The following is a 16,236-nucleotide window of genomic DNA, read 5'->3' as shown; positions in this document are numbered from 1 at the left end:
TCTTAATGCTAGGTGAAGGAACTGCCAATAACTATGTTAAACATCTTAATCCAACCCTGGCCCACCCAATTAAAATTACCATTAGCTAGGCTACCATGACCATGCTAGACAAATTAAAATAATTATGATGAATATTTTGCTTTCACAATGATCTAAAGGAAAGTTTTGAGGAGAGTAATATATAAATAATGCATGTAATTAAAATTAACATTGAACATTTTCACCCCTAGAAACCATTGTCAACCTAGGTGCAGCCGATTTGCAGAGGGTGAAAATTTTCAATATTACCCTCAACTACATGCATTATTTGTTTTATTATACCGAATGTCATACATTTATTAGAAATATGTTAAAAAGCACAAAATTCAAACAAATTTCCTTTTAGCTAGATTCTGTCGTAAACAAGCAAAAAGAAAATTTCAATATAATGGTGAAATTAATTCAAAATTAACAAGTTTAAAACATTACTTTTCTGTGATTTATATAGTTACATGCTACATGTAGGTACCAATATACCTGCCAAATCTGCCTATCATTGTTTGTTTCTTAATTTCATTCAAAATTTCACTGTAATGCACTGCAGACTGTATCTATTATAAACAACATTTTTTTAAAATCTGAAGTAAACCATATGGGCATCAATTTGCAGCATGTGATAATTCTTTATATCATTTCTTCTTTTATGTAATTTAGTCGAATCTGATTAGTGGAGACACATTTGGAAAAACATATTGTTACCCTCTTAGAACAGAAACCACGCCCTCCAGGGTGTTAATATCTAGCAACAATAAATACTACTTGATAACAGGTGATATTACACAGATTGTGCACATTTGATCTGTGCATGTATCGTTCAAGGTAGATTGCTTGATGATATGGATGGTAATAGAGATATGTTTAAATCCATGAAATCAAAAGTCACATTATTTAAAAACAAATGAGAAAACAGATATTCCCATTCTAATGCCATTTCGCTTCATGTTTATATGTCCTATCTAATTAAAATTTGCTTTTATGAAATATGTTATGAAATGTTTATACTTGATGTTACCGTATATACTCGCCTATAAGTCAGATTTTTTGGAGTTAAATTTTGGTCCAAAACTCTATGTCCGACTTATAGGAGTGTCCTAAGAAGATTAGTATTTTTCTGGACGGCGTAATGTATAACCTAGTATCAACAAAAACATATGCAAAATAAACAAAATAGTAATTGTTTAATTTGTTGAGAATGAAAAGTGAAATATCGATGTCATATCCCAAAATCACACATAAGAGTATTGATATGAAATTGATTTGTTGAGAAAAAAATATAAAATATCGGCGCATTTCTCAAAATATTATTTCAAACACAGGTAAAAGCATCGATTTGAAATTGTCAACCAATTCTTGAAAAAAGTAAGACCGACTTATAAATGGGTCAATGGGAATTCCCTCCAAAGTAACCTAAAAACTATGCAACCGACTTATAGGCGAGTATATATGGTATGTTTTTGTGTCCTTCTATTATGATGTCACAATCAAAAGCTTTCTGTCTCGTTAATGCTCGTTTAACTGCCTCAAACCTCAGTGTTTTTCTTTGTTGCATACATCTAATCAATGTAATGACATTCAGTATAATAAAATAAACTGTACATGCAGCTGAGGGTAATTAACACTGAAAATTTTCACCCAACGAAAACCATTGTCAACTGAGGCTGTACCTCGGTACCAGATGACTATATGCACTATTAATTCATATATCACCCATTGTCAAGTATTGTTTTCTGTTGTTAGATATGAGGATACTAACCCAACCAGTACAAATTGCACCAATCAAGGTTAATACTCATGATCTTGATTAAATGACAAAAATAAAGGTTTATAATAAGTTAAACAGAAACCACAAAGAGTGTAATTTAATTCTCATATGAAACTTGTACTAACTATGTTGGTAAATTTATCTCTCGCTGCTCAATTTGATCCCTCACTTCGCTCAGGCACCAAAGCTCTTGGTACTTGAAAAAAATATAAATTTACCAACATATATATACCTATCTTTAATTGCACCTACCTAATATCAAATGAATTAATTGCACCTTCTCCAAATGAATTTAAGATAGGTCGATCGATCCAACTGCTTCCCAATTTATTTTATTTAGCATTCCATATATATTTCAAAGGGCAAATCTTAATCACAGATATTTCTGAATTGTTTTTCCTGAAAATGATATCAATTACTGCATGGATGGCAGCTATAATAGTGCAGAGAGTGTATATATTTACTCTCTGTACAAAACATCGCCTATTTGATGTTTGGATCTTGCTGCGACTTACTTGTTGGTGAAGACCTGTTCATTGAGTTTGTAAATCCAGACTACTTCATGTGAATACTTCCTTCTGAAATGATGTGAACCAAAAAACAAATTAATAGTTATATTCTCCCTCTCCTTGAAATGTGCAAGCTGCTGATCTCATTCTCCAACTCTTTAATTAGCACATTTCTGTGAAAATCATTACAACAAATTATCTCTACAGCAAGAATCAATAACACTGCAGTTCTTAATTTTGCTTATTCTTGCAGCCTTTCTATACACACATCCTGCCTGGTAAAAAATAGCATCTCAGCCTCAAGGAACACTAGTTTGTTTTAATCTCTCTCTCCACTCTGAAATAATATTTTACACACCAACAATCCTCCATGTCTTGAGTCACATCATTAACTTATCCACTGCAATATGTTTTCACTTTTACCTGTAATTTTAACTGCACAGTCCTTTCAAGAATAAACAGTGAACATATGGAAGCTTTAGATGCTGACTGTTACGTGTGCATGTTTACAAGATATTTCATTACAGCTGCTTCAGTCAACTCCAATCACTACCAGCAGCTAAGAAGCCTGGAAAGACTTCTGCATCAATGAAAATTATTGGAAAAAACACACTAGCATGCCTATACTCACCCTGTCCACTCGCCAGTCTTTTTATCATCACTCCCATCTAAGCATGCTAACATCTGAGAAATTGACTTTCCGATCATTGGGCTGACCTAGCAGACAAATCTACATGTGTATTTGCGAATATGATAATTGATTCTTTCTAAAGAATCAATAAAAGAAGAATGAACTGTACACATGTTGCATCTGAATTCTTTATCAATAATTTATACAAATTTGTGTCTATCACAATTATAACTGCAATATTCCAATTAATTCTCCATTGTTTAAAATTCCTGGTACCTTAACTATTTAAAAGTTAACTTAATTGTGAAAACTTTTCCATCTATTTAACCATTTGGATGTGAAAGATAACATATTATAATATATAATTTGATAGCCAAAAGACTGTATACACTATTAAATGTTGAAAACATTGGCAGGGAAAGCCTACATAGCCCACCCAAAAACTGAATGTTGATGGGTTTTGTCCTGATTACCTGTTTGCACCCAGTGGTTTTGTGCATTGTTGTTTCACTCCTTATGGATATGAATTAAAAAGTGATTTTTAAAATGTGAAAATCAAAATCTGTATATCATATTCTTTCAGTTTAAATATCATTATGAATTGGACATTTGAATATAAAATGAAATTTGTCTTCCACATCATTTGCTGACAAAGTTTACACCAGGATACAAATAATCAATGCATGGATTTGTTAATATATTATAATTGTTGACTAAATAATGATACAACAAACTGCAAGAATTGAGGCAGAAAATATATTTTGTGTAAAAATATCGAAAATACAAATTTATCTTCTCTTAAAAACATGATTTTACAATTACGTTATAATGGGTACCTGTAAAGTGTGAAACGAAATCGAAACGAAATCTACCGAAACATAACAGATTGTACAACCGAACTCTTTTAATCATGATAATTAAAAACGGTGTCTTCGGCCCCTGTGAAAGTGAAAGTTTAGGCTTTTGGCTTTCGGTTTGACTGATACAAAGTTTTAAAAGTTGGAAAGGGGGGGGATGAGTAAGCACAAAGTACATATCCGAAGTTGATTAAATACCATGTGTAATTAGTTTTGGTCCATAAATTTCAGAACGGAGGGTTACAGTCTCATAGGTCAGAGGTCTGGGGAAACACACTAAACGAGGGTGGGGTCGCTGGCGTTGGGTCCACCTTTGGGCATAATACATGTTTCAGTATTTTTTGCTCTAAAGACAAATCTATGTATATACGTGGATATTGTGTATTTGTATGTAGTATATCAAACGGTGGATTCTGAGTATGTCCTCCCTTTCTCTTTGTAATTTCTGTTTCCCTTGTTCTTAATTAAGCCTTTTGATTTTACAAAATGCTGACCTCCTCCTGATATTATTGCATAAAACATTTCCGTTTCCCGTCCCGTTTTCAATTCCCCGTCTTAGCAACATCCTAAATGTATAGAGTTATCTTTATATAGACTCACTACATATCAATAATAATTTTTAATAATACAGTATAATCTGTGTAAATCTATGACTTATATACAGACTTTTCAGGACAAGCCAATGGCTACAACATAAATAATTACTACTGTCTCCAACTCCTGGGAAGAAAGATAACTCATGATATTGAAGTTTAGATAAAATGTTTTTCATACATCATCGCTGTACATGCAATGCATTTTTTAAAATATCATTTCAACCATGTAAATATGTTGTTATAAATGCAGCAAACAAGTCAACAAACAATGCATGGAATATAAACTGATGTAACTTGGAGACTTCTTTTGTTTTGTTTTCTATAATTATTCACTGCCTAGGTAATGATTAATAATCTCATAAAATCACTTGGATACAATGGTGGATTACAATGGTAGATAATGATCAATTCTTTATTATGAAAGCATAAACTACTACAGACAAACTACTTTTAAATAAAGGGAAAAAAATACATTTTCACTTTTTGTGATCCAAGGGACCTAAATTCAAAAAGAATAACATTTAATAATTTTCAAAATATCCTCAAAGGCATATCCCTCATTTAAAGTGAACTAGTATTTTACAACGGCATAGTTCCATCTTGAAAAGTGTGTGTGGGTGTGGAAGGGGGGGGGGGGGCACAACCACTTGGAAATTAGATTTCTTGTGGAGGAGAAGTTGACTTCACAATTGTTTGAAACAATTTGACAAGCAAATAAAAAAACCTCTTATTTTACCCAACTTTATTATTTATTTATTTCAGAGAGAGGGGGCAAAATAATCTAAATAAAAATCCTAAACTACTTCCCCCCAAACTTCAAAATCTTATTACTAGTGTATGTGTGGGCATTCATCAGTTCAAACATACTTAATATACACTCTTACTATTCAGTATTTCTACTTAAAATAAGGGGGTGTCACCCAATGTATCTTACGAAGGAAAATGAACCTTGTCAAAAAAGGAGCAACCCAATTAATCAGATAACCCCCACCCACCCACCCTCTCAATTCAGTGTGTCTGTTATTAGTTTTTCATTATTAAATCTTATGCAACTAAACCCTATATCCTTAAATAAAATATTTGGACAGACTGGGTGTTTATACATAGTAAGTAATATATCCCCTCCTTATGTTTACTGTCTAAAAGAGAGGGGGGGGGGGGATAAAAAAAAATTGTCATGAAAAAAATTGGGGTCTTCTATCCCATCATTTTATTAGTTGTTGTCATTCTGTGACGGATCTAGGGGGGAGGGTTACAGAGTTGAGCCCCTCTGGTTGATTTTTGCTTACAGAAAGGTCATTTTTGCCATCTTAGGGCCTTCATCCCCCCCCCCCCCCCCCCCCCCCCGCCCCCCCCCCCCCCTCTTCTTGCGCAGAAAAGTACAGACTAGGGTTGTCCCCCTCCCCCTTGAACTTGAAAATTATCTGGATCCATCAATGTCATGCATATATCAAAGTTTGACTATCAGACAACGTAATCATGCAGACTATAATAATTGCTCTTGACTGTAATGCTTACATGTAACTATGAGTGAGTCAGCGAGGCAACACCAAAAGTATATAGAGTCGGATATTCCATAACAACCTTCATATTATTAATTATTTCATTACAAAACGATCATCACTTTATATTTAACAGGAAGGGAAAAAATGCAACACACTAAACAGCCCCCTTAATTTCTAATCAGGTGCTCTATACCAACTGAGCTATATGGCCACCAGCAATCAAACCAGGTGTCTGACCGCCACAACATATGGTCATTTCTAACCAATTTGTGGTATCCATTGATTTGTGGTATATTCTTTTAAATATTGAAAAGAACTCAAAAACTTTGGAAATTTCTGAATTTGCAAATACCATGAATACTTGAGTTACCAGCTAGGCTATTCAACTTTCTCTCCCCCCCCCCCCCCCTCTCAAAAGAAAAAAATAAAGCATGGGGGTGTTTCTTCTTAGGGGGAGGGGGGACAGGTGGTTCTAAATTGATTAATCAGATTGAAACTACTTCTAATCTAGCAAGCATGTGTAATGCTGTTGCATAAGGCATACATAATCATATGTACACATACACAAGTACACATATAAACACACTTTATAATGTCTCTGATATGTCCAAAATATATCAATTAAATGACAGTCTGATGTTATATTTAGTATTATTCAAAACATAATACTTACACTAGATGACCTAACTAATGTTGTAAACTGTCAAAACACAATCAAAAATCAATTTTGTCCTTCTAACTAATGTTGTGAAAATCCAGATACACTGAAAAGTCAGTTAAAAAGAAATCCTATATCAATAAAAACAACTATTTTAAAAGATAAAATAGGCCTTAGTTGAGTTAAGTTAAATTCTAATGATTTTACATAGGCCTAATTGACATTATTCGAAAAAGGAGAGGGGGCATGGCAGATCAAGGATTTCCAAAAGTGGGGCACATGTGAAAGTATTGGTCAAAATCAAGATCTGGAGTTTAACTTACATTTGAGCCGTTCCTAGCAAAAAGGACCCTTATCTTTTCATATTTTTCAAAAAACGTCATTATGAAAATTTTTATAATAAAACTAGCATTTTTTAATATGTTATGTGCAGGGTTTGAAAGTTTTCGACCTCACCATATATATTGCCTGGATTAACGTCTTCACCGAGTGTTGGAGCAGTCCTGGAAATTTACATTCAGCTTCGGTCGCGGTCGGTTCTAGCAATTACTGTGCATCAAGGTGACGTTGCCGCTCGCTTCAAGTAAGTTATTTGACTATCAATTAATGCTGCATAACTGACCGTCTAGGTATGTAAACTACCACTAAATTTTCCGTTCAAACACAGAATTTGGCAATTTTATCAATAAAGTAGAAATGTGAGAAATGGGTTCGCGAAGCTCATTGGTAGTATTTATGTCCATTTCTCATAATAGATAAAATTGTGGATTCCTGTGGCTGTGATTTGATGACTTCCATTGGCTCAATATTCCATCTCCTGAAATTGAAGAGTTCCTATAGTCTGTTTTATTAAATACTGATATAAAATATCTCCTCTACGGCGGCGTAGAAAGGCCAAATAAAAAAATATATATATTATTCGTTCGGACGAATTAGCAAATTGTTCGGACAAATTAGTAATTCGTTCGGACGAATTATCAATTTGTTCAGACGAAATAGAAATTCGTTCAAACGAATTATCCATTTGTTCGGACGAAATAGAAATTCGTTCGAACGAATAATTTGTTGGGGCAAATTAGTAATTTGTTCGGAGAGTTAGCAATTTGTTCGGACGAATTTGTTATTAGCTATAAGGCAACACCAATGCCGTAGTCAAACCTCTTAAAGTGGTGGTAGAGGAGGACAAAACTTAAATTGGGACACACGCTGAAATGGGATTCAATTCCAAAATTTTCCACATAAACATTTTTTCATGAAGATGGCCACACTAAATACGGTAAACTACATAATCACCCCCCCCCCCCCCTCAACCCCTGAAATAACAAGCTGGAAAATGACGGGAATCCCTACACCCTGCTCAGTCTTAAAAGTCTGAGGTAGACTTCACCCCCCCCCCTTTTTCCCCTATACATTTGTATGTAAAATTTTGATCCCCTACTGTGGCCCCATCTTACCCCCGGGGACCATGATTTTTACAAACTTGAATCTGCGCTACATCAGGAAGCTTTCGTACAAATGTAAACTTCTTTGGACCAATAGTTCTTAAGAAGATTTTTTTTCCTATTTATTAGTTATGTAAACCTTTGATCCCCTACTGAGGCCCCATCCTAGCCCCAGGGGTCATGAGTTTAACAAAATTGAATCTGTACTATGTTAGGAAGCTTTCATGTAAATTTGTACTTTCCTAGCCCAGTGGTTCTTAAGATTGATTGATTGATTGATGTTTTCCGCCACACTCAACAATTTTTCAGTTATATCGTGGCGCCCAGTTTTTATTGGTGGAAGAGAGAACCCAAATACAATGTACCTGGGAAGAGACCACCGACCTTCCGCAAGTAAACTGGGAAACTTTCTCACTTACCGGCGCGAGCGGGATTCAAACCCGCGCCGAGCAGAGGTGAGAGGTCGTGTGATTTTGAGCGCGATGCTCTAAACACTACACCACGGAGGCCCGTTGTGGTTCTTAAGAAGATTTTAAAAAGATTTTCCCTATATATTTGTTTGTAAAACTTTGATCCCCTATTGTGGCCCCATCTTACCCCCAGGGGCCATGAGTTTAACCAACTTGAATCTGCATTATGTATAAGGAAGTTTTCATGTAAATTTCAGCTCTTCTGACCCAGTGGTTCTTGAGAAGAAGATTTTTAAATGACCCCACCCTATTTTTGTGATTACCTCCCCTTTGAAGGGGACATAGCCCTTCATTTGAACAAACGTGAAAGCCCTTCACCCAAGGATGCTGTTGGCCAAGTTTGGTTATAATTGTCCCAGTGGTTCTGGAGAAGAAGTCGAACATGTAAAAAGTTTACAGACGGACAGACGACGGACAACAGGCGATCCGAAAAGCTCACTTGAGCTTTCAGCTCAGGTGAGCTAAAAAGTCTACCTCGTATTTCATAAATCAACCCACAAAAATATATATATAATAATAAATGTGACATTTGTCATGAATCTCGAGTGAATTCTGCATATATTCTGAAAATTTCATGATAACATTAATTATCAATTTTTTTTAAAAGTTTAAAAAATATGAAAGTTGTAATGAATATATAGTGAAAATTAGCAGTGCCGAAATACTTTTGACCCTGAAGTGTATACACAATGTCAATGTACCTACATGTATCTAGAGAGCTCACGACGAAAATGTCCCTTAAATTCACCATAAATTATTTCATTTTGTCCTATCGAAAAACTTTTCTGTCCGAACAAACAAGTTTTTTGTTCGAAAAAAAAATCGTTCGAGCAAAAACAATTTTTTTGTCCAAAAAAACAAACAAACAACAACCCCAAACAACAAACTTTGTTATCCGGGTGTTTGACCAACGCGCCGAACAATGGCGAAGAGTAGTCGTGGTGATAGTAGTAGCTAAGAATTGTCACGGATTTTTTAATTGAAAGGGGATACAGCCAAGAATATATAAATGAAAGAGGCTGAGGTGTGGAAGCCAGGAAGCGAAGCCCATGGGAGCTCTTGAGATCTAATGCATATAGAAACTAATAAGAAGTCTAGACATATAATAAAAATAAACTTTGGAAATTTTAAGGGAGAGGGTCGTCAAAGTAATTTTCAATAGTCTTTAACAAACATTATAAAATAACTTAAAAACAAAAGTATCTTATTCAAATCAGGTCGTTGCCTTCTGAAATTAGAAGGAGTTCATCATGTTTTTATCTTTATACACCAGTGACCTGTCGTCAGATTATGTTATGACGCTGTCCATGCATGTCTGTCTGGCCGGCTGGCTGTCCGTCCGAGGTCATGTTTTCCGGACTTTTTTCCACAACAGATACATGTACGGCTTTGAAATTTGGTCACAATTTCTCAAGAAGCGTAAGAGTGAGTTTGCATTTCAGCTGGATTGGTGCACCTTGACCTACTTTAGGACTAAAGTATGTCAAACAGTTTTCCGGACTTTTTTTTTCATTACGGATAAAGACATTGCCCAGAAATTTAATCACAAGCTTCCTCTCAGAGGAATACAAGTTTGTTTTGCATTTCAGCTGGATTGATTTGTCCGTCTGTCTGTGTGTAAGTCCAAGTAATGTTTTCCAGACTTTTTTCCGTAACGAATGCATGTACAATTTGGTCACACTTTCTCCTCAAGAAGCATAAGTGAGTTTGCATTTCAGCTGGATTAGTGTACCGTGACCTACTTTTGAGCTAAAAGTAGGTTGAACAGTTTTTCGGAATTTTTTTTCCGTTACGAACAGATATTGCCCTGAAATTTAGTCACAAGCTTCCTCGGAGGAATACAAGTTCAGTTAGCATTTCAGCTAGACTGGTGCACCATGACCTACTTTGAGGGTAGAAGTAGGTCAAACAGTTTTCCAGGGTTTTTTTTCGTTATGGATACAGGTATTACCCTGAACTTTTGTCACAACCTCCCTCTCAGAGAAACACATAATCAGATCAAATTTCAACTTAATTGGTGCACAATGACCTGCTTTAGGGCTAAACGTAGGTCAAATATTAATAGTTTCCTGGACTTTTTTTCACCATAGATACAGATATTGCACTGATATTTTGTCACAACCTCCCTCTCAGAGAAATACATAATCAGTTCATTTGAATCCAATTGCAATAACTCTGTTTTCATTAAATTATTTATCAAGTCCATAATGCAATAGATTTCCTATATTTTTCACAAACATTTTGTATATCTTTTAAAGAAACAGTTTCGTGAAATTGTTATGAATACTATCAAATCGTTATAACCAGTTTTGGTGAATTTTGATAATGTTGTTAAAGGAAAATTGCAATTTTCTGATGTTTATTAGAACAGGTGTATATGTGTGCTAATTGATAAAATTTTCATTAATACCACAAGTGGCACAACACACTTATTTAATCATTTTTATTTGATACTAACATAAATTATTTGAAGAATGAACAATCAAATGTAAGATTGAACCTATAATTCTGGAGGGGTGGAATTACCTGAAATTTGATTCCATGTTTACATTAAATCTCCACCACATGAATGTCCTACATTCATACGTATATTATGAAGTAGTTCCAAACTAATAGGATCAGAAAAAAGCGATTTTGAACAATTTACAGCAAGTATCAATTTAATTGCACCAAAAGCATTTCATACTATGACTAAATATTTAGTCCAAAACATTAATGTTGGATATTAGAAACATTTACAAGGTTTCTGTAAAAAGCCGTTGAGAGTGGTTAAGTGCGAGTAGAGCACAAAACTCTGAGTAGAGAATGGTGCCAGACATACTGAGACATCTAATGACTGCATAAACAGTAATAATAACATAATAACACCATTATTATCAGACACTTTCATTCCATCATTTTCAAACTTTTAAGTTTAAATAAAGAATGTAATTGAAAATACTTGACTTTTTAGGAATGTATTTTACATTAACATTTCAATTACATGTACTTGTGATTGAAAGCAAAGTCAATTACAAATACATCCAATTACTTTATATAAATCGATTCAAGAACAGAAATGGCCAGGTTGCTTTGAAATCTGTTATCTATCATAGAGACAGCAGTACAAAACATTCTGGAAAAATGATATATCAAAATGTAGAATTTTTCAAAAACTGGAAACACTTTTAAAAATGTCACATGTATATCTTCAATGTTTTTATAACATCTATAATGTATAAGGTCTGAAAAATGTTAAGTACGAGGTCGAGTCAATAAGTAACCAGCCTAACTTATTTTTTTATATTCTTTTTTCATATTCACATAATTATCAGTAAAAGTAATGAAAATACATATTAATCATATTATACATTCTAACACCATCTCAGACTCTTTCACACTACAGGTACTATCATACAACATAGTTGGTTGAATACTTCTTATGCTAGGTTACAGATCAAAAATAGTTTAATTTATTAAAAATAGCCCAACTTATTTCCAGTTGAGATCCATCTCTTCTTTTTTGATGTAATTGCCCTCTAGTGTGATGCACTGAGACCCACGGTGTTCAAGTGCTTATCAGTCCAGAATTGAACAACAGTACCACAAACGGTACAATATACGCCCGTCGGAGAGTGAAATTCAACCTGGAAGCATATTGTGCACTCTGAATTGATACAACACACATTCTGAATAGAAAAGCCTTAAAGTGGGTCATGGTGCACCAATCCATCCGACATGTGAACTGATCATGTATTAAATTTTCACCGAGAGTGAGGTTGTGACAAAATGTTGGTGCAATATCTATATATGATAATGAAAAGTCCAGGAAACCATTTGATCTACTTTTAGCCTTAAAGTAGGTCATGGTGCACCAATTAAGTTGAAATGTGAACTGATTATGTATTTCTCTGAAAGGGAGGTTGTGACTAAATTTCAGAGCAATACCTGTGAACATACCCAAAAAAATCTGGAAAACTGTTTGACCTACTTCTACCCCTAAAGTACTGTAGGTCGTAGTGCACCAATCCAGCTGAAATGTTCACTGCATTTGTCTTCCTCCGAGTGGAAGCCTTTGACTAAATATCAGGGCAATATCTGCATCCGTAATGAAAAAGGCTCAGAAAACTGTCTGGCCTATTTTTTGTCCAAAAGGAGGTCAAGGAATGATCAGTCCAGTTGAAATGCAATCTGAACTTGTATTCCTCTGAGAGGAAGCCTTTGACTAAATGTCAGGGCAAAATCCGTATCCGTAATGAAAAAAGCCTGGAAAACCGTTTGACCTATTTCTTGCAAAAAGTAGGTCAGGATGGACCAATCCAGCTGAAATGCAAACTGAACTTGTATTCCTCTGAGAGGAAACCTTTAATTAAATATCAGGGCAGTATCTGTAATGAAAAAAAGCCAGGAAAACTATTTGACCTATTTTTTCCAAAAAGTAGGTCAAGGATGGACCAGTCCAGTTGAAATGCAAACTGAACTTGTATTCTTCTGAGATGAAGCCTTTGACTAAATTTCAGCTCAATATCTGTATCCGTAATGAAAAAAACCCCAGAAAACTGTTTGACCTATTTTTTTCAAAAAGTTGGTCAAGGATGGACCAATCCAGCTGAAATGGTAACTGAACTTGTATTCCTCCGAGAGGAAACCTTTAACTAAATATCAGGGCAATATCTGTATACGTAATGAAAGAAAGCCTGGAAAACTGTCTGACCCATTTTTTTTCCAAAAAGTAGGTCAAGAATGGACCAATTCAGCTGAAATGCAAACTGAACTTGTATTCCTCCAAGAGGAAGTCTATTACTAAATATCAGGGCAATATCTGTATCCATAATCAAAATCATACTGGAAAACTATTTCACCTACTTTTAGTCCTAATGTAGGTAATGGACGGACAGACCAATCCAGCTGAAATGCAAACTGAAGCCGTATTCCTCTGAAAGGAAGCTTATGTGTAAATTTCAGGGTAATATCTGTATCTGTAACGAAAAAAAGTCCGGAAAACTGTTTGACCTACTTATAGCCTTAAAGTACCGTAGGTCAAAGATGGACCAATCCAGCTGAAATGCAAACTCACTCTTACAAATCTTGGGGAAGATATTGTGACCAAATTTCAAAGTTGTACATGCATCCGTTACGGAAAAAATTCCGGAAAACATGACCTGGGACAGATGATCAGCCAGCCAGCTGGACAGTGCCACAACATAATACGTACCGTCTAATGACGGGCATATAAAAAGTCAGGGTCCTTTCCATTGACCCACTCCTCAACTGCTGTCATGACTTCTTCTTAAGACCAGCAATGACGTCCACGGATATCCTTTTTCAAGTTTGGGAATAGGAAGAAGTCGCTAGGTCCAGCGAATAGGCAGGATGTGGTATTAATTCATACCTGTTTCGTTCTACAACATCCATTGCAACTTTGCAAGTGTGGACTCTCGCGTTGTCCTGTTGCAGCAAATCACCTTTAGAGAGTTTACCTCTGCGTTTTTTCATGGATGGCAGTTCTCAGCTGGTCTAGCAAGTTTGCATAGTACACTCCAGTTATTGTACTTCTCTTGGGTATAAGTAGGGCTATAAGTAGTCCAACATAATACATGTACATGTAATGCCTTTTGCGTCCCAAAATACTGTGGCCATCACCTTGCCAGCAGATGGTTGCGTCTTAAACTTCTTTGGCCTTGGAGACCCAGGCCCTACCCACTGACGACTCTGAGCTTTATTCTCTGGCTCATAATAATGAATCCAAGTCTCATCTACAGTCACCAGATGCAAAAGAAAATCATCTTTTGACTAAAACACTTCAACAAGGTGCTGCATACTGATGCTCTGGTTGCCTTTGCTTATCGCAAAGGGATTTGGGAACCCAACGGGCTGTTAGCTTGCGCATACCTAAACGATCATGTAACATTGTTGAAACGCTACCATGTGAAATGCCTATGATGCCTGCGCTATTTCTTTCACCTGAATTCGGCTTTTAGAGTATACCAGATCCCGAACTTTCTTACACATTTCTTCATCAGTGGCATCCAGAGACCCATAAACATTGGCTAACTCGCCGTGTATTTCCCTGCGTGTTTCACCTTTTAAATACAGGTACTGAATCATAGCACCGTACACAACTTTAGATGAAAAGCATGCCTTTGCATCACTAGCCATGTTTGATATTCAATATCTTATTAAAGAATGACTCGATACGCGTGCAATTTTGTACCCAGGTATAAAACATGCATTGTAACAAGGCATGAAAATCGTGACCGTCTCGGTCAATTGGAAATGGGAGAGGCTGGTTACTTATTGACTCGCCTTCATAAAAGCTGTGAGAGGAGTTGGTTATACAAAGTAGGTACCATGCTTAAAAATTACAAAATTCAACTACATCATATACATGTAAATTTTTAAAAAATGTCTGATCATCCTCAATGCTTCCATAACAGCTGTACAAGGTCTGAAGGATGTCAAATAAATGCTGTAAGAAGGCTTGATAACAAAAATAGTTACCGTCTATTCATGCTTAAAAAATGACAAAGTTCAACTACACATTAATTTTTCGAAAATGTCTGATCACTTTTAAAAAGGCATACGTACTCTTCAATGTAACCATAACAACTGTACTAAGTTTGAGGAACACCAAGTAAGAGGTGTGAGAGGAGTTGATTACACCAAATAGGTACCCTCTAATTCAAGACATGCTTAAACAATGACTAACTTCAACTACATGTAGGTACCTTATCACAAGGACGCCCGCCCACCATTCTATAAGCCATTTGCACTTTGTGCAACTCAGCCAAAAAAATGCATTTAAATACAGCTACATGTAATTACATTTTTCAATACCCCATCCCTGGAACCACAGATACTAAATCACATCTGCACGAGTTTGTATTGTAATTGTCAGCTTCTTTCATCAGGTATATCAATGAAATGTTTTGAAATTTATGTGGCAAATATATTTTTGGACCATGTACTAAGTAACATCATCTACATCACTTACACATTCAATTTTGATTGTCTAATATCTAAATAGCATGTAAATCTCTTATGAATGAGAAACAAGAGGCCCATGGGCCTAGAATCGCTCTTCTGATACATTGTAGAACAGGCAAAAATTCTCACTAACCAAGATTCATCAATTAACACAGTTTGATGATGTTAAGTCAAATAGTACCTGAAAATTTAAATGTAACTGTCCAAAAGTAGGTCACGGTGACCTACTTTTGGTCGACACACTGAAGACTCAAGATGCATCAACTGACAAGTCAAATAGTATTCAAATAGAGCCGTCAAATTCAAAAAGAAGGCCACAGTGACCTACTTTTTGGTCGACATTTGATAATTTTTTGATAATTGTAAGTATCTGAAATATTAAAATATAGCCATCAAATTCCAAAAGTAGGTCACGGTGACCTACTTTTTGGTCAAAAAACTATGAAGACTCAAGATGCATCAACTGACAAAGTTTGATGATCCTAGCTTTCATAGTGTCCAAAATATGCATCTAAAATTGAAAATGTGAAATTTGAATGTCTGCAAAATTCAAAAAGTAGGTCACTGTGACCTACTTTTTTTACAAATATGTTTCGAGGCCTCTAGACGCATCAACTTAAAAGGTTTGATGATTCTAAACCTCTCGGTATCTGAAATAACAACCTAAAATGTATTCATAAATGATTAGCCATAAAATTCAGAAAGTAGGTCATGGTGACATACTTTTCATATGACGCAGTTCAAGGTCCCATGATCCATCAACTGACAACTTTTGATGATCATAAGATCAAAAAATTCCAA

General features: G+C 35.3%; 1 protein-coding gene across 1 annotated transcript in view; it reads right to left on the bottom strand.

The window, feature by feature from the left end:
* The window catches only part of LOC125676008 (cubilin-like), a 144,387-nt gene extending 141,528 nt beyond the window's left edge, over positions 1–2,859 (bottom strand). The window contains exons 1-2 of the mRNA XM_048913885.2: positions 2,734–2,859; positions 2,317–2,379 (exon numbers count right to left, since the gene is read on the bottom strand). The gene's annotated coding sequence lies outside the window, so the exon portion shown is untranslated. The remainder of the gene's footprint in view (positions 1–2,316; positions 2,380–2,733) is intronic.
* Positions 2,860–16,236: the final 13,377 nt, after the last annotated feature.

This window comes from Ostrea edulis, chromosome 3, assembly GCF_947568905.1.
Source record: "Ostrea edulis chromosome 3, xbOstEdul1.1, whole genome shotgun sequence".
Taxonomy (NCBI): Eukaryota; Metazoa; Mollusca; class Bivalvia; order Ostreida; family Ostreidae; genus Ostrea; species Ostrea edulis.
The sequence above is the reverse complement of the archived record's forward strand: the minus strand, read 5'-3'. Positions and strand labels throughout refer to the sequence as shown.